Source organism: Agelaius tricolor, unplaced genomic scaffold, assembly GCF_023055355.1.
Source record: "Agelaius tricolor isolate 1412-34295 unplaced genomic scaffold, bAgeTri1.0.p SCAF_39, whole genome shotgun sequence".
Classification (NCBI taxonomy): domain Eukaryota; kingdom Metazoa; phylum Chordata; class Aves; order Passeriformes; family Icteridae; genus Agelaius; species Agelaius tricolor.
The window spans coordinates 4157501-4179025 of NW_027269299.1; the positions used below are offsets into that span (position 1 = coordinate 4157501).

Here is a 21525-nt window from a genome sequence, read left to right on the forward strand (position 1 = left end):
TGCAGACAGCTGCCCACGCAGTGGGGGGAGGCCGCGGGCAAGGCCCGCGCCTCGCCTCCCCTTCTCGCCCTCCTCTCTCTTTCTCTCGGCCCTTGGTGGCGCCTTTCGATGCTGTCTCTCGCTCTCCCCAGGCCGCCGCGCCACCGCATCCACAGCATGGTCCCGGCGAGGATGAGCTCCGCCCCAGCGGCTCGCTCCGGGAGCAGGGAGCTAGGGAGCATTCCCCAAGTCTGCATTTAGGGGGACGAAGGCCCTGCGCGGCGGCGACGACAACGACAACTGCGACGACGATGACGCTCGCCGGGCTGCAGGGTAGGGATCGAGGCCGCCTAGGGAAACACTTCCCTCGCCGAACCCCTGACCGCCTTCCCTCCAGACACCGGCAGGACGCCACTGCTGCCGCCGCCACCGCTGCCGCCGCCCACCGCAGGCAACAGGCCCGCGAGGCGACCCCAGCCGCGCCGCCGGCATGGCCCCCGGACGGCCATTGATCGTCAAGCGATCCTCAGACAGGGGTAGCCCCTAGAGGAACCCGGGGCCGCAAGTGCATTCGAAGTGTCGATGGTCAATGTGTCCTGCAATTCACATTAATTTTCATAGCTAGCTGCATTCGTCATCGACGCACGAGCCGAGTGATCCACCGCTAAGAGTTGTCTGGCTTTCGGGCACCGCTCATGCCAAGCGGCCCCTTTTTTTGTTACTCTGGCACTGAGGACGTGCAAACGCGCGCCTGGCTTTGACCGTACGAGCACTCAGAAACGGAAAGGGAAAAAAAAACAACTGGAGCAACCCACGCTCCGAAGGCCGGCAAAGAGGTGGGGGAGCCTGCACCCCCAACCGCCTCCCCCTGCGAGGGGAGACGCCGACTTCACAATAGCCGTCCTTCGGAGGCGGCCCAGGCGCCCGGGTTTGGCCCGGCCTCCGCGCGGAGGGCCAGGCGGCGCGCGCCGGAACACGTGAGGGCACGGCGGCCCGCCCGCTTCTCGCTTTCACGGGATGACACGCACAACACACACGGCACACAGCCAGGGGCACACAGCCGTTGGCCCCCGCACATGCCGGCTCTCCCTCGGCCCCCGAAGCCGCGGGCCTTGCAGAGCACCGCTGTGCGGCCGGCTTTTCTCTTCCCCCACTGCACGGCCTTCCCCCCGCTCGAGACAGCCCGTGACGACGAGTGGCCCCCACCGACGCACCTCCCGTGAGACTGCTCCCCTGCTGGGCGGGTGAACAACCAGCGGATGCGCTCCACTGCCGGCCCCGGAGGCGGGGGCCACCGATAGCCAAGCCGGCATCGCCGGTGCCCGAGGGCTGCCGGACGGCATATCCCGCCCCGCCGAGGCCACACTCCTGGGACCGCCACTGCCGCGTCGCACCACCAGGGCGCTTACCTCGGGCACGCCCCCGGCTTAAGGCGGTACGGCGCTGAGCCAGGGGGCAAGGCCCACGCTCCTCATTTACACGCGGAGACCGGGCGGGGAGAAGCGCCCCCGTGGCCGCCCCGCGCGCCTTCCTGCGGCCCACATGCGGCCGGGAAGGGCAATGGAGGATGCGAGGAGCAGAGCCCGGGACGGGACGGCCGACGGCGGGCGCCTTCCAGCTGACCGTCCCCACAGGGAGGGACACCCATCGAGCGGCACCACGGCCGCTCGGCACGGGGTCACCTGCGCTCATGGGCCTCTGCCGCCAGAGGGCCCGCCGAGCGCTCGCCGCCACCAGCGGGTGGGCAGTCGAGCCAGGGGATGGCCAGCGGACAACGGCGCTGCAGGTGCGCGTTCGAGAAGAAAAGGCCGTCGAGGGGAGGAGAGGCACCGGATGCGGCGCCGCGCGCGCCAGAGACCGTGGCGGCGGGCCAAGGAGAGAGAGCGATGGTGGGCCCCGGTAGCCATGACCCCGTGGCCGAGGAAGGGCAGAGAGGGCGCACTCTCTGCCGGTGTCGCCCATTATGGCGAGGCGAGCGGGCCCCCATGGGCCACGGAGAGGGGGGTGCAGGGCGCCCCTCCCCAGCGCGGCACGGTTAAACCCCGCGGCGCGCAGCGGGACAACGATGGCGATGGAGGAGCGCAGCTGGTGGCAACGGGACAACCACTGCAGGGGATCGGTGGGAGTAGCTGCTCCCCACCCCTCAGTGGCACCCCACATGGCCACTGCCCGGCATGCCTGCCGCCACCACCACCGGCACTGCAGCCACCAACGGCGGGCCGCACCGAGCCGCCAGAGTCTAAACCACCAGCTCGATCCCAAGATCCAACTACGAGCTTTTTAACTGCAGCAACTTTAACATATGCTATTGGAGCTGGAATTACCGTGGCTGCTGGCACCAGACTTGCCCTCCAATGGATCCTCGCTCAAGGATTTAAAGTGCGCTCATTCCAATTACAGGGCCTCGAAAGAGTCCTGTATTGTTATTTTTCGTCACTACCTCCCCGGGTCGGGAGTGGGTAATTTGCGCGCCTGCTGCCTTCCTTGGATGTGGTAGCCATTTCTCAGGCTCCCTCTCTGGAATCGAAGCCTGATTCCCCGTCACCCGTGGTCACCATGGTAGGCACAGACAGTACCATCGAAAGTTGATAGGGCAGACATTCGATTGGGTCGTCACCGCCGCGGGGGTGTGCGATCGGCTCGAGGTTATCTAGAGTCACCAAAGCTGCCGGGCGGGCCCAGGTTGGTTTTGGTCTGATAAATGCACACGTCCCAGGAGGCCAGCGCTCGTCAGCATGTATTAGCTCTAGAATTACCACAGTTATCCAAGGAGCGGGAGAGGAGCGACCAAAGGAACCATAACTGATTTAATGAGCCATTCGCAGTTTCACTGTACCGCCTGTGTGTACTTAGACATGCATGGCTTAAGCTTTGAGACAAGCATATGCTACTGGCAGGATCAACCAGGAAGCCGCCGCCCACGGCGGCACCGCAAAGCGTCGCGCGAGCACCCGGACGGAGCGCCTGGACGCACCCAGCCCGCCGGCGAACCCACCCCACGCCAAACCCCAACCGCCCCGGGCTTCTTTCGCTGCTCCAACCCGCGGGAGCAGCATCGCGGGCGAAGACACGGCGACGGGCGGCAGCGTGGCGGTGACGGGCACCGGTGGCAGGGACGGTGGCTGGCCGCATCGCGGCCCGGCGTCGCCTGGGATGGGGAACGGCGCCACGCACGAGGGATGCCCCTCGGCGACGGCCGACCCCAGGGGCTGGCCCTTCCCGCGTCGCCGCGGGCAAGGAGCCGGGACCGCTGCACAGCTTTTCACCACTTGGATGGAGAGCGAGGCTTCATCTCTCTCTCTCTCTCTCTCTCGCTTTTTTTCCTGGGGCCCGGGCCCCAGTTCGACACTCGGCCTCGCGCTCGAAATGACGGGCGCGGCGCGCGGAACGGGGCTCGGCTGGGGCTGACCCGCCCCCCCACCAAAGCCGAAAAAAAACCACCCGGTGACCGGCCGCTGGTGAGGTTGGGCCGAGGGGGGCCCCGCTCACAGATAGCAAACCCCGTCCCGGCGCGTCCACCCACCGGGCCATGCAGAACGCACCGCACGTGCTAGAGGAGGCAGCGACCCGACGAGGCGGGCGCGGCCTGGACACCGAGGCCCCTTTTCAGCCAGGGCGGCTCGCTCTGCAGCAGGCAGCGGAACGGTGAAGGAGTGCACGGACCGGGCTCTGTTCCACCTGCGTCCGCACCCCATCAGGTTCCGGCACTTTTGCCCTCTATCTTTTCTCTCTCGCCTCTCTCCCCCTTCTCGCGGCTCAGCTCCAGCCGCACCGCCACCTGGCGCTGCTTGTGGCCGGCACCCACACGGGCGCTACCCGGACCGGGGCCGGCACCGGCACCTCACGTGGGTTTTTAAGGACACCTCAAGGCTCGCGGGACCACGCGGCCGTCACACAGCTCGGGACGGTAAAGACACCCTTCCCCAGGCCAGCGGGAGGGGCGACACCTCGCCTGCGATGGGAAGCGAATTGGAAAGGAGACCGCCCTGCCTGAGCACCGGACCACCCCCGCCGTGGCTTCCCTGTGACAGAGAAGCCTCAGTAGGAGAGCCAGCCTGCCAGGGGCCTTCTCTGATGCCACCTGAAAAGCCATATTGATCAGGCGCGGCTCTGGGAAGGAGCTGCACGAACAGCGACAAGGGCCCCAAGGCCACGGTCCTGGGACAACAGCGACGGCCGCCCAGCCCACCTGCGGGACAACAGCGACGGCCGCCCAGCCCACCTGCGGATCGGATTGCTCATGGCAGCAGAGAAGCGCCGGGGGTGCTGCCACCCGCCCGCAGCCAACAACGGCTCCCCTTTCGGCTAGGCAACAGCAGGACTGGACCAGCCCCTGCCAGGCCAGGGGGGGACTCGGCGGCCCCCCCTCCACTTTCCGGCCCAGGGAACCCGGCCGAGCGTGCGAGAAAAAGTGCCACCGACCTGGTGCCATGGGCCACCAGCTTTTTCCCGGCCTCGCAGCGGTTGGCTTTCCCTTCCGGAAAAAAAAGCTGGGGGACGGCACGACAGAAAAGGCACATGGAGGCACCTTTGCAACAACCCGTGCTAGCCACGGGGGCCGCGAGGCCGGGGACCCAGTGGGGGGGGGGGAGGGCCAAGGTATGCGCCTCACTGCCTCCCCACGACGGACCCACCGGCATTCCACTCGCGCCTTCATCGCAACGCTTCTCGGTGCCGCGGCTTAGGGCTGCGAGAGAAAAATAAAAAGGCCCGCGGAGGCCTGGCGGGCGCCCCCCCAACTCCACCCGCCCCAACAAAAAGCAACGGACCCGGCGCGGCAAACCCGGCCCCGCCCGGCATAAGCAGCTCAGTCGATCCGGCCACGACCGAGGTAGGTGAGGCGCCGCCACCTCGCCCAGGACCAGTCTGGGGGGGCTCTCTGTCGGGTTCTGGGCCCATAAAAAAAAAAAAAAACTGGGCCAAAAAATTCTGCCCGCCACAACGCGGGTCCCCGGCTTAAGGCCGAGGAAGGGGGACAGCTTCAACAACGCAAGCTGGGGATCACCGCCGCCGCCGAGGCGGACCCACGGGCCCAAAACAACAGCAAATGATTCTGGAGCAGAGGCATTGCTTGGAGAAAACTCTCCCCTGCTTTGTCTGGGCAATCCTTAACGAGTGTGTTACATGGCTCTTGCTGCCAATTTCTTGCTCAACAGTGTGATAGATGAATCTGATTCGTGCTAACACTTGTAACTATATTTTAAATAGTTTAGAAAATATTTGTTAAAAAGTAAGAGAGGAAAAGGATATGGAATTAGTGTCACAAAACTGATGTTTTCTGATGTTCATGAGGAAACGGGATACAGGATGTAGTTTGAGATAAGTAACATCCCAAAAGGCAATAGGCCTCAGGATAATGAAAGAATCGGCCTTGAAATGGACAAAATTGGGATGATTCCAGGTATCGATGAAATCATAAGGCTTCTTTTTGGAATATAATGCTGGCTTCTATAACACAAGACTTGGGGTGCATTTGCAGCTTGTGGGGTTGTTCAAAGGACAGTGATGATGAGGAGAAGCCTTTGTGGGAAGCGACCACCAAAACCAAAAGACCCCTTAGAAACAAGCAGAGCATGCACTGTGCAGTACAGTGACATAGATTTCAAGAATCAAAAATAGGAGGCGATGGACAGAAAATTATTGATGAATATGTATTAGCATCCAGTCTAGAAGTTGTGTTTTGGATCATACTGAAACCTGGAGCTAAAAATTCTTTATCTTTTGTATAGGAGGCAGGGTGAAAAAACCCCCCAGTATCCTGACTGGTTTTGCTTATACTTTATCCAAACCACTGCCAAATTATTTTGTATCTGCTTGATTATATTTGATTGCATGATTTCATATAAAATTGCTGCTCAATTAAAATTGCTGCTAGATTCTAATGTTGGTTTATTAAATTAGACATATAGGGACCTCATTCATAACAACAGCCCACCTCAGTCACCTACCCGTTGGGACTGTGCTTTCTACTGAGCCACTCCTGCCAGAAAAGCAGCTTCAAACACACCTCCAAGAAGGCACTGATCCAGATAAAGCACACCCATTCCCCTCTGCCCAGGGCCAGTTCCCTGTACATCTGGCAGCCTGCAAAATCTAACACCCCGTCAGGCTCCAACACATTGTTCCAGCCCAAAGCATAAAGGCAATTTGTTTTGTTAAAGCTGAAGTCATTCCTGCAGGTCCTCGGCCATCCAAGGCCAACGCTGCCACTCCGGAGGGAATCCTGTGACCCCGAGCATTTGATGGTGACCACACCAAAGCAAGAGGTGGCTCCTTCAGCAGGAGAATGGCACATGGCAATGCTGTGCCTTTGTGTCCCCAGCCTTCCCCCCATTGTTTCAGCAATGGCAGCTACACTTAGGCAGCTTCAGCAGAGCTTATTTGTGTTGGCTGAGTGCAGATCAGGACTCCCAGCCCACCTCTAACAGCAGCTTGCAATGACAACAGCACCTGCACACTGAGGTATTTGGCTGGAGGCAAGCCTGTCACAAGCACACACCCTCTTCAAACTTCCCATCAAACAGAAGGGAGAAGAGCAGGAAAAGGCTACCTTTGGACCAGTCTTCCCCAGGTCTACACATGGGCCAATTCTGGGGAGAAAACTCCCGCCAGTGCTGGCCTTCTTCTTCATGGTGAGAAACTTCTCCCACAGGAACTTCGAGGGAAGCAGCTGAAAGGCAAAAATAAACCAGCTAGAGCCTCAGAGTTGGGCTTGTTCAGAAAGGCTTTTCTTCAACAAGTGGCACTGGTGAACAATTTGTGATCACATTGTCCAGGACAGTCCTGGAAGCCCTGGAAGTTGCTTGCTGAAATACTCAGCACCAATAAATTAACAATACAGAGTGCAATACACATACTCCAACCACATGGCTCTGTCCCATCAGATTCTCCGTGATTGCATGTGACATGGTTGGGGATTTCTGCTCGTTGGGCATTTCTTTCCTCTTTAGGTTCATTGGATTGAGGCAGTGACCTTTTCAAAGAATGGGGACGAGCTCTCAGAACTGCCCTGACTCCATCCCTGTACAGCACTGAGAACTCACAGCAAGGAGATATCACTGCTGGCTGAGTCCAAGAGAGGCAAGAAAGGAACGTTGTACCAAGAGTGAGGAGCACAGGAATGTGTCCAAGTTGTAGTTCTCTCTGTTAATTAGCATTTGTTTTCTCTCTCTGGGCTCACAGACCCCTGCAGAGAAGAAAACAGAGGGATCTCCTGGACAGAGCCTCAGCAGTGGGGCATCTTCAGTCAAGTGAGCTCCAGACACCAAGGGACCTTTGTGGCCCTGGCTCCAGGGAGCAGGAAAGAACTGTACAGCCCTCAAGATTCCTACCAATCCAGAGCTTTCAAGAGAAGCCAACTCCTTTGGGAGAGATACCATCAACACATGGTAAACCAAAATCAGGGGACAATTCCCAGCACAGGAAGATTTCCACCATCCTGCAGAACAAAGGTGTGATGGTCTTCACAGGGGTCTTAGGATGAGGGAAGAGACGAGGATCTGACTCCATGGTTCAGCAGGCTTGATTTATTATTTTGTGATATATAAGATATTAAAACTACACTAAAAGAATAGAAGAAAGGATTTCATCAGAAGGCTAGCTAAGAATAGAAGAGGAAGGAATGATAACAAAGGCTTCTGGCCTGGACTCTCTGTCTGAGCCAGCTGGGCTGTGATTGGCCATTAATTACAAACATCCAACATGGGCCAATCAAAGATCCACCTGTTGCATTCCACAGCAGCAGATAATCATTGTTTACATTTTGTTCCTCAGGCTTCTCAGCTTCACAGGAGGAAAAATCCTAAGGAAAGGATTTTTCATACAAGATATCTGGGACACAAAGGTGCTGAGACATTTTCTTCTGGGCGTGCTGCAGCAGATAACTTGCTTTGCTGTACACTGTGTCTGCAGGGCTGGATCCGTGCCCACACAGGAGCTGAGAGAGAACAGCTGCTTTGGAAGCTCTTCCAGCTGGGACCAGCCCTGTCTCACAGGGCTTTGGGCAGAGTTTGAGCTTCTCCCCCCAACATACTCAGGTGCCCAAGGGCAGCTTGGTCTTGACACCAGCAGGGGGCTATTTACAAATCACAAACGGGACAGGGCTGCTGTGGAACTGCCTTGAGCTGTTTTATTTTCCAGCATCACTCTCATTACATGGTTATGACAATGGGAAGATGCCAGCAGCTCACATCCCAGGCAGCAGACCAAGAACTTAATGTTACAACTTCCTTTATAAGTTTCTTGACCAATCACACAAAGCAAAAGCACATTGACAGTAGTTCTATCCAACCACTATAAGCACACGAACCTTTGGTTAAAACAATGCTTGCTTATTTTGAATACAATACCTGCTTGTAAACCTTAAAACACAATGCACAGAGCTCCATTATTAAGCCTTAACCCTCCTAATATCTTGCTAGATAAACTTTTCTGTAGCTCAGAGAGTTATTCTAGACAAGCGTTAATACACAGACCATTGTTCTATTTGTCCTTGCTTTTCTACTTTTTAAATAATTGTTCTGCTGATCTATCTCATGGCTGCTGCTTAGCTCTATTCACAGTTCTACTGTATCTGAGGCTGCCTTTTGCAGCTTTCCCAAAACCCTCTGATTTTGTGGATTCCCACAATTCTCCCTCTCAGTTCATCTCAAAAGAAACCTTCATAATTGTGTCGTTTATTACTTGCGTTTTGTAGCCGTACTAGAATATTTCTTCTTATTACCTACTTAAAGCATTTTCTTGCTTGCACTAAAGCAGGGGCAGGGAGAGCAGGGACACCAGGGCAGTTTGCAGCCTTAACACAGCCCACTGGGTACTTACAGTGAAAGATGTCAGTCTTTCTCTGGACAAAAGACGAGGTGTCGAGGTCTTCTTTGGGAATCCAGAAGCCATTTTGAAGGCAGCATCTCCCAGATGAGTGACAATGCCTCAACAAAACTGGAAGAAGCAACAATGGAACTCTGAAAATTCAGAACCCAATTCATGGCAGATTAAAGGCACATACTGGTGCTAAAAATTTTCTATTATTTGAAAGTAGCTAAGTGCTTGTTTGGTGTAAGTAGCTAGTATGTTAGGCCTCTAGTTGGACTTTATTTGAGCTATAGGTCTGCCTTGTGCAATTCAAAGATGGATCATACTGAAACCTGGAGCTAAAAATCTGAACATTAAGAATAGTTAGAACAGACAAAGCTGCAGCCTAAATATTACTTTAAAATAGCTGGAGTGGATATCCTCTTCTTTTGGCTAAAGCACCCCTGATCTCTCAGCTGCTCCTCACAGGACTTGGGAGAGACTGGAATGTTATGGCTAATGGCTTAAAAATTGTTAGAAAGGACTTTCTGCCCATTGGGACAAAACTGTATAAAGAGGCTGAGACCACCCAAGCCCACCCTTCCCTGAAAATGCCTCTGGACTAGAACTTGGCACTGTGAGTTAAGCTGCCGAAGGGAACTTGAGACAAGACAAAGGTGACACTATTGTCCCATTAGCTCAGGGCTGGGGAGAAGTAAACAAGGCTGCAGAGAAAAACCTATCCACAACAAAGCCAAACCCAGCAGCTGTCCTGAAAATCAGCTCTGTCTGCCTTCAAGGTGGGCAAGTCATAGCCACAGACTCGTCTGCTGAGGCCAGGTTTGCACACAAACCTCCCATCAAAGACCTCCACAGTGCCCCCAGACCCATTCCTGAGGCCTTGCACCAGACGACTGCAGGGCACGCAAAGTAACACAACAGATCTGAAAATCCAGAAGCCAATTGATGGCAGACTCAAAGGACAGACAGATGCTAAAGATTTTATATTATTTGAAAGTAGCAATAGACAGAGTCCAACTTGCCCCACCCCAGGGAGGCACCTGGGAGGTCCCACCTTGCCCAAATCTGCAGGAATCCATTGGAGTCTTACGTTTTGTGAGACCTCACCACAGAGAAGACCAGAAGAGGATTTTATGGTATGCCAATGGGATCCATGGAATGGTGATGTTTTTCACTTCATCTGTCTCTGTCACTCTCCTTCTTCCCCTTCTTCCCAACCCCCCATCCCCCCCCCTGCCACCCCCCCGCTTCTTTTTCTTTTCCTTTCTCTCTCTCTTCCTCCTATTTACTGTAACATAAAATCCAGACTATTGATTTTGGCATATGGTCTCGTTTGCACCTCAATTCACAGGCCTCTCTCTAATGATTGTAATAACCAGATGATAACAACCCACTGAAACTTGATGAAACTTGAACAGACCTCTTTCACCTTTCAGCAGTTTAAGCAACCACTAGACGGGGAAAAAAAGTATAGAGCAGTACATTTAGAAAATGTTGCATTCCTTCAGTGCAAAAAAAAAAAGCACAATCAGTAGAGCATATATTGTTCATCCACTCAGCTGTGCATTGTGGTGGTGTTCACAGGGGTCTTAGGATGAGGGAAGAGATGAGGATCTGACTCTTGATTTATTATTTGATGATATATATTCTATTAAAATTATACTAAAAGAATAGAAGAAAGGATTTCATCAGAAGGCTAGCTAGGAATAGAAAAAGAAAGAATGAATAACAAAAGCTTGTGTCTCAGACAGAGAGTCCGAGCCAGCTGACTGTGAGTGGCCATTAATTAGAAACAACTCTAGGAGACCAATCACAGATGCACCTGTTGCATTCCACAGCAGCAGATAACCATTGTTTACATTTTGTTCCTGAGGTCTCTCAGCTTCTCAGGACAAAAAACTCAAAGGAAAGGATTTTTCATAAAACACGTCAGTGACAGTGCAGACCACTGAACTGCTGCACCAGAAGACGGGCATTATCCCATTATCCTGTATTTCCCTTTGGCATTCTCTCTCAGAGTGCAGATGAGACAAAACCAAAAAGTTCAACTTGAGTCAATCTTTACCTTCAAAGGAAATTCAGGAACTTTCTGCAGAGGCCAATGCTCTGCACGTTGATGAACTCCTTGCAGAGGCCAATGCTCTGCACGCTCAGGAACTTTGCAGAGGCCAATGCTCCGCGAACAATTCCCCTGGCGAATGGCCCAGTGAAGCCGCCTGCAGGAGCCCAGGCTGCGCACAAGCAGCCAGGGCCGCGTTCTCAGGCAACTGAGGCCGCGCCGCTGTCACAGACGCTGCCGCCGCCTTCGTGGTTTCCAGGCAGCCGCGGAACCCGGCAGCCGCCGCCCTTTCCCGGATCCTGCCCCTCCCGGCCCCGCACGCCCCCCAAGATGCTGCCGGGGCTCGGGGGCTTCGTCTGCCTGGGCTGGGACTCGGCCTCCCCTGCGGGACAAGGTGAGGGGGGGTCCCCGGGGGTCGTGTCCCCCCGGGAGCGTGTGTGAGTCCCCCATGTCCCCCCCAAGCCGGGGTCAATCCCTTTTCTCTGCCCAGAGCTCCTGAGCCAGCTCCTGCTGCCCTCTGGGAGGGGCTTTGGGGAGCCCACCGGGGACCCCCTTGAATGCCCATTCCTGGGCACTGGGACCCTTCGCATCTCCTTCCCCAGCTGCAGGACCCCCTGCACCCCCTTATCCTGCCCCGACACCCCCTGCACCCCTTTTCCCGGGTATCCTCCTCTCCCGGCCCCTGGATCCCCCGTTTCCATGAGCCTGGGGACCCCCGGACCCCATTCCCGGCCAGCCCGGGGCACCTCAGCCCCAGGCCTTCCTTTGCCCGGCGAGCGGTGACGTCACTGCAGACTCGGGCCGCCATTGGCCAGCAGCAAAGAGCGGCGCCAATGGCGGGGCCGGAGGCGGCTCAGGGGCCGTGAAGAGCCTTGAGCTGTGAGGGGCCATGAGGGGCCATGAAGGGCCCTGAGGTGTCACTCTTGCGCCCAGAATGACACAGGAACAGGCAGGAGGCAGTATTGCAGAAAGACTAAAAGAAGGTTTAATTCAAGAGAACCGTGCGGTTTTTGTAGAGTCATACGATATATTCTGTTTGATTGGCTTGTTAACAAAAACACATTCTTTATACACCGTGCTTGAGAAGAAGAGAAAGATGAAGTAGAAGAACACCACCTGCGGATTGTTTATACTGAAGTTCTCATATTCTTACAACTTGCTAATAATTCTCACTAGCTGCTGTGAGAAACGCTGTTTCTCTCTCTCTGTGCCATGGCATCCACAGTGAGGGGCTGTGAGGGGTCTTGGGCAACAGTGAGGGCGCCATGAGGGGCCTGTGAGGGACCATGGGGACCTGTGTGGTGTTATCTTTTTATACTAAAAACTACGTGTACACTATTTACAATAACTTCTCAATACTTATCACCTATATTAGACAGTGAGTTTTTACTCTAAACTAATCTAAAAATGCCAACATCACTTAAAAGATGGAGGAAGGAAGGAAGGAAGGAAGGAAGGAAGGAAGGAAGGAAGGAAGGAAGGAAGGAAGGAAGGAAGGAAATGTGATAAATGAATTCACTGGATTCAAGGATCATACAATTATAAATTTATTGTTATTATTATTATGCAAGCAAGAATAAGCAAAGTTCAGTGCTGGGCGGCTGAGAGTCTCCGCTCCTCTAGGCTCGCACCCTTCCTATCCCCACAGTCCACCTTTTATTGCCTTTTTCTCCCGGGTCCAGGGATGACGTGGTCTGTCTTTTGTGCTTGCTCGTTCAGTTGCTAGGGGGTCTTTTTCTGCCTTCTGGTGGTCGTGGGATGAAGGCTCCAAGTCTTCCTCTTTGAACCACTGAGTGAACTTTTCCTTATAAGGCATACCTATACAGTGGAATTTTCAGAACACTGATTCCTGCAAGCCTAAGCAATTCTTGTGAGTTTAGGGATTGTTATTACAGCTCTCCTCTGTGACCTCTAGGTGAACTTTTCTTTACCATGGAATTCCCACAGCACTATACGATTCCTGCAAGCCAAGCAACCATATGTGCCTATACATTTAAGATTCAAGCGGTTTTAGCTATTTAGTTATTGCTTTGATATTGTATAAATATTTAGCTATTGATTAAATTAATGAACAAACGTATTCCTACTTATTACACTCATCACCACCTTTACCGCGCATGCTCCACCACTCATTTTGGTTGTCGCACAAGTCCTTGGGGGTCGTTGTTTGATGAAGGCCTCTCTTCTTCCTGGATGTCTTTAATTCACCTTTGGGTTACACATGCGCACCCAGCCAGTACAATGTAATCCAAAAGTAACATATTAACTACATTTAAGCATCAAAGCAATAAATCTCTTATAGCTGGCATTTTCCTGGGACCCAACCAGATTTCCCCCTCTTTCTGTTAATTTTTAGTAACTGTTATCTCTTGCTTTTTCCTCCTGTCCTTGAACATCTGCAGGGAGGGGGGTGGAACCCCTCCACTCCCTTTTTTCTTGGCATTACAACTTTTACCTGTTTTATTATTACTTCCAAATATTACTTACTGCATCCATATTGATTACTGTTTCAATTTTGTCAGCACAAATCATACCTATTTACCAGAGCTCTGTTCCTCTCTCTTGCAGCCCTTGAAAGCCTGACGGAGGACATGAGCAGTGCTGTGTCAGAGCTGGCAATTCAAACACTGCATGTCCTCCGAGCAACAGCCAGTGGGCGATATTCCATCTTCCAGAGGCTGCAGGATCAGCTGCGCAGGGCATGGATGACTCGGCCTCGTCTGTCACGGCTCGGCTGGCTGCACTGCTGGAGCTCTGAGGAGAGCTGATCTGGGAGGCTCTCTTTGCTGGGGCAACCTGAGCCAGTGGGGATTTTTAGTTTTCTGTAAGATTTTTCTTTTCTTCCATTCTATTTTTTTCCTATGTAAATATAGACTGTGTTATAATACAAAGAATCTCAGGAGACTTTTTTTTGTGCCCAGGGTCTGTAGGGCAGAGGGGAAGAGGGGGAAAAGGGTGCTTGTGCTCAGGCAGCTGCCCAGGCATGCGGTGCTGCAGGGAAGATGGCCAGAAGCCCCTTGGCCTTTGGTGGTTCTGCTGAAGCCTTTGTGCTCCCTTGAGAGCGGCTGGGCAGGGGCGGGAGCTGCGGGGATCCCTGCCAGAGCGGTGCCTGGAGATGGCCACAAGCCCTGTGCCAGGCAGGAAGCGCCATCTGTGTCCTCCCGCCTGTGTGCTGCTGGCTGCCTTGCCGAGGGCTCCCAGGTGCCTCTGGATGGGGCTGCTCTGGAGCTGCTGTGGGGCTGCGGCGCTGCTGCCGGGCAGCTTGGCCGGGCTGGGGCAGGGCCTGAGGGGCTGGGGCGCTGGCAAGCCCTGAGCAATGGGGCTGTCAGAGGCCACAAGCAGCCCCCTGGCAGCTGCCTTGCTCCTGACAGCCAGGTGCTCTGGCGCTTCCTCAGTGGGCGGTGTGAGGGACCCCCTGGAATCAGGCGTGGAACCCTGGCCCTGGCCTTTCAGGGCTGTGAGGCCAGGAGTTGTGGGGCTGAGCGTGTGCCCTCCCTGTGCTCCAGACTGGAGCCCCCGGCCCCTCAGCCTTAGGCATTGAGCTCCACTGTCTGCTCTCTGAGTCTTGTTCCTCTTGCTGTGGGGGAGGCCGAGTTCTGTGGCTTTAGGCCCCACTGAGCCAGAAGAGCAGCAGCTTTGAGCCCAGAGGGGCCACAGAAGGGCCCTCTGGACAAAGGGCATTGCTGGCATTCCCAGGGCAGGGACACATGAGAGCGGCAGGCACCTTTGGGTGCCACGCTGGCTTTGCACTGGGTCACCTCCCTGTGTGCAGGGCTGGCTCTTTGCTTTGCTGGCCTTGGCCTTTTGCCGTCATGCTCCTTTGGCAAGGGGCAGCCCTGTAAGGAGGGTGAAAGGCCCTGTCTCCAACATCTCAAGGGAGAAATGGAGCTCTCCCGGCCCTCAGCCCATGCTGTAAGCAGAGCAGAGCCTTTTCCCCAGCCCTGGCTTTCTGCTTGCTGCTTGCCCCTGGCCACCATGACCCATTGCACTCGCTCTGAGTCACCCACAGGATGGCTGGTGCCTCTTGATTTGCTGACGGGACGTGAGGGTCACTGAGAGAAAAGTGGGTGTCCCAATGCTGAGGGCACATGGGGTCACTGAGCAGACTTGAGGCTTCCCCAGCAGGTTGCAGGTGCCTTTCTGTCACTGAAGGGAAGGCAGATGCCCCGTGGGTCGCTGAGGTGTCATGACAGTCTCTGAATGGGATGCAGATGCCCTGCATGCCACTGAGGCCAGCGAGAGTCCCTGAGGGGAGGCGGGTGTCTGTCGTGTCCGCCAGGGTGAGGCGGTGTCACTGAGGGAAAGTGAGGGGGACACGGGCACGCCGCGTGTGGCTGAGCGCACCTGCCGCTGGCTGAAGGGACGCCAGGGCCGCTGAGGGGCCGTGGGCTCGCCCTGAGGGACACGGCAGGGCCGGGCCGGTCCCCGCTGCGCCGCCGCCGCCCGCTCCCCGCCGCAGGGAGCGTTTCCCGCCCAGGCGCGGGCGGTCCCGCCCCGCCGCTCCCCTCAGCCGCGGGCGGCAACTCGAACCCGCGGGGCCGGGCGCCGGGCGGCCTTCCAGAAGCCCTGGGGGAGCTGCCCTGGGGCTGCCCTGCGCTCATACACACCAAGGAGCATGGGCCAGGCTTGCCTCAGCACCAGGGAGTGTTTCACTTGGCCAGGGGTAAAGCTGCAGTAGCTTCCAGGGAGAGAACTTCATAGCACAGGAATGCTGGAATTACCTGGTGCCACCTGTAGGGCACGGAATGAACATTTGGGCTTTCCAGTTGAGGTAATCACTGGACTGTGAGAATAATGAAATCAGAGGTGAACTGTCGAGTACATGTAGTAGATATTTGAGCAGAAAAATTTGAGGGGATCTCTAGGGAAAAAAATTACTTTTGAGGAAAAGTCTGAGTAATTTCTAGAGGGCACATAGACATCATTTTGTGACAAAACCTGAAGATAAATGTTAGGGCAAAGACAGAACATTTGGGGGTAAAATCTCAGGTTCTCTGGCTTCCCACTGCCTCATCCCATGCCCCAGCAGGGGAGCTTTGCCCTCCCTGTGCCCAGCCAGCCCAGCCTGGGCACCTCAGGGGTGCCCCCACTCTCCTGCTGAGCCCCAGCCTGGAGGGCTCTGCCGCAGGCCTGGGAGACGCTCTGGGGAAGCGCCAGAGCAGCTGGGTGCCAGGGACAAGGCGGCTGCCTGGGGGCTGCTTGTGCCCTCTGACATCCAATTCCTCAGGGCTTCCCAGCGCCCCGGCTCCTCAGGGGCCTCCTGGTGTTCTGCCAATTGACTGAGGTGATTTAAAGGACACATCACTGGAAATAATGGTCTTCTTTTACTGTGAATATGAAGGAACCACAATGTAAGATGATACAATCAATAAAAAATGTGAGCTTGGTTTTAGTGACAAGCAAAAACAAGCAAGATAGTGCCCCTAAATCAGTACTGTAAGAAAGAAAGGAGAGTGATTTAGAAAGATGCATCACCAATTGCCTAAATTGTTTCTTATCTTGCAGATCTGGACTTGCTGGGGAGCCTCATTTTACACCAAGGACCTGGGGAACCATTCCCAGCAATTGGGAAAATCCTAGGTGCTCCATCCACCCATAGATGAGGTCTCCAAATTTGCCCCAAAAGCTCTGTCTTCCTCCCCTCTGCTGCTTTAATTGTTTGTAATGATTTAATAAGGAGCACTATTCTTCCCTGCAGCAAACACAGGCATGTGGCATTTTATTACCTTGATTAGGGCCCCTGTTTGGAATTTCTTTGCTGTGTTTCCTTCTTTGCAGGCTTGGTCCAAAACTTGGAGAAGTCAGTGTGAGAACTGGACTTTGTGCTGTCAACATTCTGAGTGTTGAGCCAGCACAAAATCCATGCAATTCTACGGGAAGAAAATAATAAGGACAAATGGCATGATTGAAACAAGGAAATGCTCTTGGCTTTGGCATTTTATGTGCACAAATGCACACCAGGAGAGGAAGAGCAAAGCAGGTACAAGCTCCCAGTGCTTGCAGAAGAATGAATGGAAATAACTTCCTGTTTAGGCTGGAAATGAGGAGAAAATTTGTACCCATCAGAAAGGTGTTGAAGTGGAGCAGCTGCCTAGTGACAGCATACAGGTGGAGAAGTGAACCCCCAAATTAAAGGCTTTTAATGTGGAGTTGTTTGGACATTGGGGTCCTTAGAAGCAGGTCTTGTGAGTGCCATGGGCAATGCAGGTGGCTTCCCAGGGGAGCATCCCTGTCCAGTGCCAGGGATCTGCTGCCCTGGTCCCACAGAGGGATTTGGGTTGTACCTGATGGCCCAGCAGAGCTTGGGGAAATGCCTCAGTGTTTTTTGGATTTGAATGGCATTTGGGGTCAAATCCAGTTTCTCCTCTGAGAGATGGAGCCTTGAGCTCTCACAGGTTTTGCTTAAACATTTCTTTCATCTGCCCCCCACCCCAAACCCCCCAGCAGATCCCCTGCTCCTGCCACTCTGTGTCTCCCACAGCTGGGATCCTCAGAACTTTTCCCTTACACTAAAAGAACTGGAAATTGGCTGGGTTTTGTTGCCTCTTGGCAACAAAATTGTCTCCTATTGTGCAGCTCAGGGGGAAAGAAATCTCTTCCTCCCTTCAGTCTGCTGCAACCAAGTGTTTTGTTCCTCTTTGTGAAGAGCTAGGAAGAAACACTTCTTTTTAAGATGAGGGAGCCCAATTCAATTCCCTTAGCATTTTGAGCAAAATAACCAAGTGATTTATGTTGAAAGTCACTCCAAAATTTGGAAGAGACCTTTTTAGAAAATATTTCTCTTGGTGACTGATTATGAGTGGGTATGGGAAGAAACTCTTTGCATTGAAGCACTCAAAGCAGTAATTTCTTCCCAAAAAGTAGATGTAATTACAAGTTTTGGGTGAAACAAAGTAAGTAGTAGTGGACCAAAGGAGCTTCAAGCTGATCTCTATTTGCTGCCAATGACTGAATTAAATGCACAGGGTTCCTATCAGCTCTGCCAGACAAAATGTTGCATTTGGGTTCTTGGGGGTTTTGTCAGAAATCTTTGTAGCATGAATAGTTCATGGACTTCTCTCTGCTGGCTTCAGCCATTCCTGCTGTCCATCATGCCTTGCTATTATAAGGCAGCTCTTTTCATTATGTTGTCTTTGAATCCAGATATCTGAGCCTTTTTCTGCTTCTAGTGCCAGTTTTCAGTAGGACAAACATTTTCTTATCTGCGAGTGTATTCAGTGGTGGCCACACAAGTGAAGGCAAGGAGCTGGCAGGTGATAATTGATGAAACTTTCTATCATGGGAAAAAACTCAGCATTCAATTTCCATCTCCTTAGAAATCTCTATTTCTTTGCTTGTCTCTTGTGCTCTTTGTGGCTGGTCTGAGGTTAGTGCTTGGAAATGCAATGATATGGATTCCAATTCTTTTGAGAGAGAATAATCTTGTACACAAAGCCAAATAAATTTAACTTTTCAATATTAGAGCAGTGTGACATCCAGGCTGGGGACCTGGCAGGGGTTGGTGCCTGGCCAGCCTCAGAACACAGAGTTCGTCCCATTTAGGTGAAATTTCATTCATTGGAGAGAAAGTAAAATTGCCTCTTATTTACTCAGCACTAAAAATCCATCTGAAGCTCATTGCCAAGACTTGCTGCTGAATGATGGGATTAAGCCCTGCAATGGCACCATGAAATGAGAGACTGGGAGAGGAATAATAAAAAATGCCCTTTCCAACCATGTGCAGGCCCTGATGTCCTGCTGTTGGCTTGGTGCTCTCAAAGGGGCTGATTTTGATGGTTTTAGAGGCACTAAGCTGGGCAGTGAAATGCACCTCAGGCAGCAATTGCATCTCTGGTGTCTGCAAGTGCCTTCATCTCCCTTCCTGCTCCTCAGAACTGAAATTCTGCAAGGACTGAGTGAAGCTGGGGCTTTGGGAAGGCCAGTAGTGACAGATTTTGGTGAGATTTGAGTCAGGAGATGGAAGCAGCAGCAGAAGGTGCTGTAATCTTCATTCTTGTGCTCCTCTGCATGCTGATGCAGTGTGAAGGAGGCAGGGATTCCATCAAGCACCTTCTGTAGCTCCTGAGGGAAAAAAACAAGTGGCAAGTTCTTTATTTGGTTAGAGTTTCAGGCTGTGCTGCACCTCAGGGCCAGGCTCTTCCTCTCTCTGCTCCAGCTGGTGCTTCCAAGCTGTCCTCTGTGGTTTTGATTTGCAAACCACCTCTCTGACCAGCTTCCACTTTGCTTTAAAACATTCAGCACCACATTTGTGGCTGAACGGGTCCCAGAGCTGGGGAGAAGGATTTGAGATGCAATTTGCATCACAGAGTTGTTACAGCGGGGAAAATGTCCCATCCCTCCTGTGCCTGGAGCTGCTAATCTTGTTCTGAACATTGAAAACCTCTTCAGCTTCTCTCATTATACCTAAATTTGATTACTGCTTTGATTTGACACCTCTTTCATGTGGGCTTTTCCTCTCTCCTTGGCTGGAATTGTCAGGCCTGAAAAGAGAAATTTTGTCAAGCCTTGGGACAGTTCCCATTTCCTATCCCTGCTCCTAATGCTGCTTTTAATTATCTTGGGAGCCTGAGCAAGAGGGGAAAATGGGAGAAGTTTAGTGAGAGGAAAAGTAAGGCCCAGAGACCAAAGTGTAAATGCAGATTCTGGGTTAGCAGAGTCTGCAGTGTTGTGGGGATCTGGGCCATGCAAACTGATGTTTTTCTCTGTGAATGGCTGATTCCTTCTGTATCTTCTGAAATTCCTGTGCACTAGGGCTGGTGCTGGAACTGCAGCCACACAAACTCCCCATGGAGCTGTGTGGGACATAGTGGGAATCATTGATTTGCTGCTTTGGATGAAAAGTTGTGACATGAACCTCAGTGTCAGGGAGGTGGCGCGTTAATGCTGCTGCTGTCAGACAGTGCCCACACACCGTGTCTGGAGACAGCTCAGGAGAAGGTGAAGAAAAACCAGGATTAAATCCCATGTGCCACTGAACTCTCTCAGAGATAAACTGCTTGGAGTGAAGTCTGTGAAGTGACTGGGGAGAGCTGGATGAAAGGGACAGCTCTGAGAAGTGTGTGGTACGTCAGTGATGTCCTAATACTGATCTTTGCACAGAGATGAAAAAGTATCAGTTTGCATGGCCTGAATGTCTGGGTCTGGAAATTGTGTGTTGCAGAAGCTGTGCTGAGCTCATCTGGCTCTGAAATATCATCTCTACACCTTAGCCAGGAACAGCATCAGAGTTCTGAGCAGATTAATAAAAATCAATCATAACCCAGAAGCAAACCTTGGCAATACACATCTGTGGCTGGTGAGGACACCAAAAGCTTTCATTCTTGTTCTTGGAGAATGAATTCAGCAATAAAAATCCTCTCTCTTGGCATTAGAATGCTTTAGTTTCAGCTCTTGCCCCAGACTATCAATGTCAAGTGTTTCTCTGGGTGCTTGGGGGTAGGTTCTCCCCCATAGCTCTCTGCAGGTTGGTGGTAATTCAATATGTTCTGTCAGGTTCAGATGTTTTGGTGCCTGACCAGGGAGTGCAGAACAGGGATTCCAAGTGCTGACATTTGCTGTACGAGAAAGTCCAAGGGACAAATATTTGCCAATTAACACCTTTACCTGGGAGGATCAATTCCTGTTGTGCTTGTACCAGAGTCTGGGGACAGAGGGGGTTTCCAAGGGCAATCTTGGTCCATGTAGGGCTGAGGCTCTGCAGGCTGCTCCAGCCCCTCTGGGTGCTCAGGAGCAGGGGTTGCAGTGCACCCTCATTAGCCCTGGGGCTGCCCAGGGAAGAGCCATGGCTGAGGCTCTGCAGGAGCAGGCAGGCTCAGCCCTGCTCCAGCATGGGATCCCATGGCACAGGACACGCTGGGATTTGCCCCTGCAGCTCCCAAGTGTGTCCAGAGAAACTGCAGGCAGAGGGTGACCTCAGTCAGTGGGACCCCTCTGTGCACAGGGACCCTCACTCCTAGCGTGGCTGTGCCAGCTCCTCCAGGGACCTCCAGCCCTGGAAACCTGGAGCAAGTGGAAACCACAACTTTGCAAATGCTGCCTGTGCCCAAAGTAAATGCAAAGAGAACTGGGATGTGAAAAAGAAAATTTGTTTATTTCTGGAAGAACAGCAACAATACCGAACACTTTTACAATGTAAGAATATTTGTAACAACAACAATCCATGGAACGTATATACATAAGAACCTATCTAGTAAAAATATATGAAACGTATTTACAGAGGACAAAAAAAAGTCCTAAATCGTATTCCTGAAAAGAACAAACTGTAAAACATATGTACAAAAGGGTGTCATTCCTGTCTGGAATGTCCATCAGTCCTGGACGAAAAGCAAGTGTGCCGTGGTCACTCCAGTCAGGCACAGAGGGCTCTTCCATGTGCCCCCAGGCTGGCACATGCTGGCACAGCAGGACTTTGCTGCCAGAGCTGAGCCTGGCTGGGTCTGGGATGGAGCTCGTGTGGCCCAGAGCGAGCGCAGGACAGGCTGCGGATGGCACCAGACTCCAGCGCACGGGGTGCCACGTCCCTGAGCAGGGACCAGCCCAGCTCCAGCCTGGCAGCAGGGGCCCACTCTGCCTGTGGGGACCACATGCCTGTCCTGCTGCTGGCATTGGTCTTCATGCCAAGATCACAGCCTCTTCCTCATCTTTGTCATCAATGTCCATGTCTTCAATGTATTCTT

At 53.2% G+C, this 21525-nt stretch overlaps 1 non-coding gene across 1 annotated transcript; it reads right to left on the reverse strand.

The window, feature by feature from the left end:
* Window positions 1-499: 499 nt before the first annotated feature.
* Window positions 500-652, reverse strand: LOC139603596 (5.8S ribosomal RNA). Its single transcript, XR_011683752.1, has one exon. It is a non-coding gene; the product is annotated as a 5.8S ribosomal RNA (ribosomal RNA).
* Window positions 653-21525: the final 20873 nt, after the last annotated feature.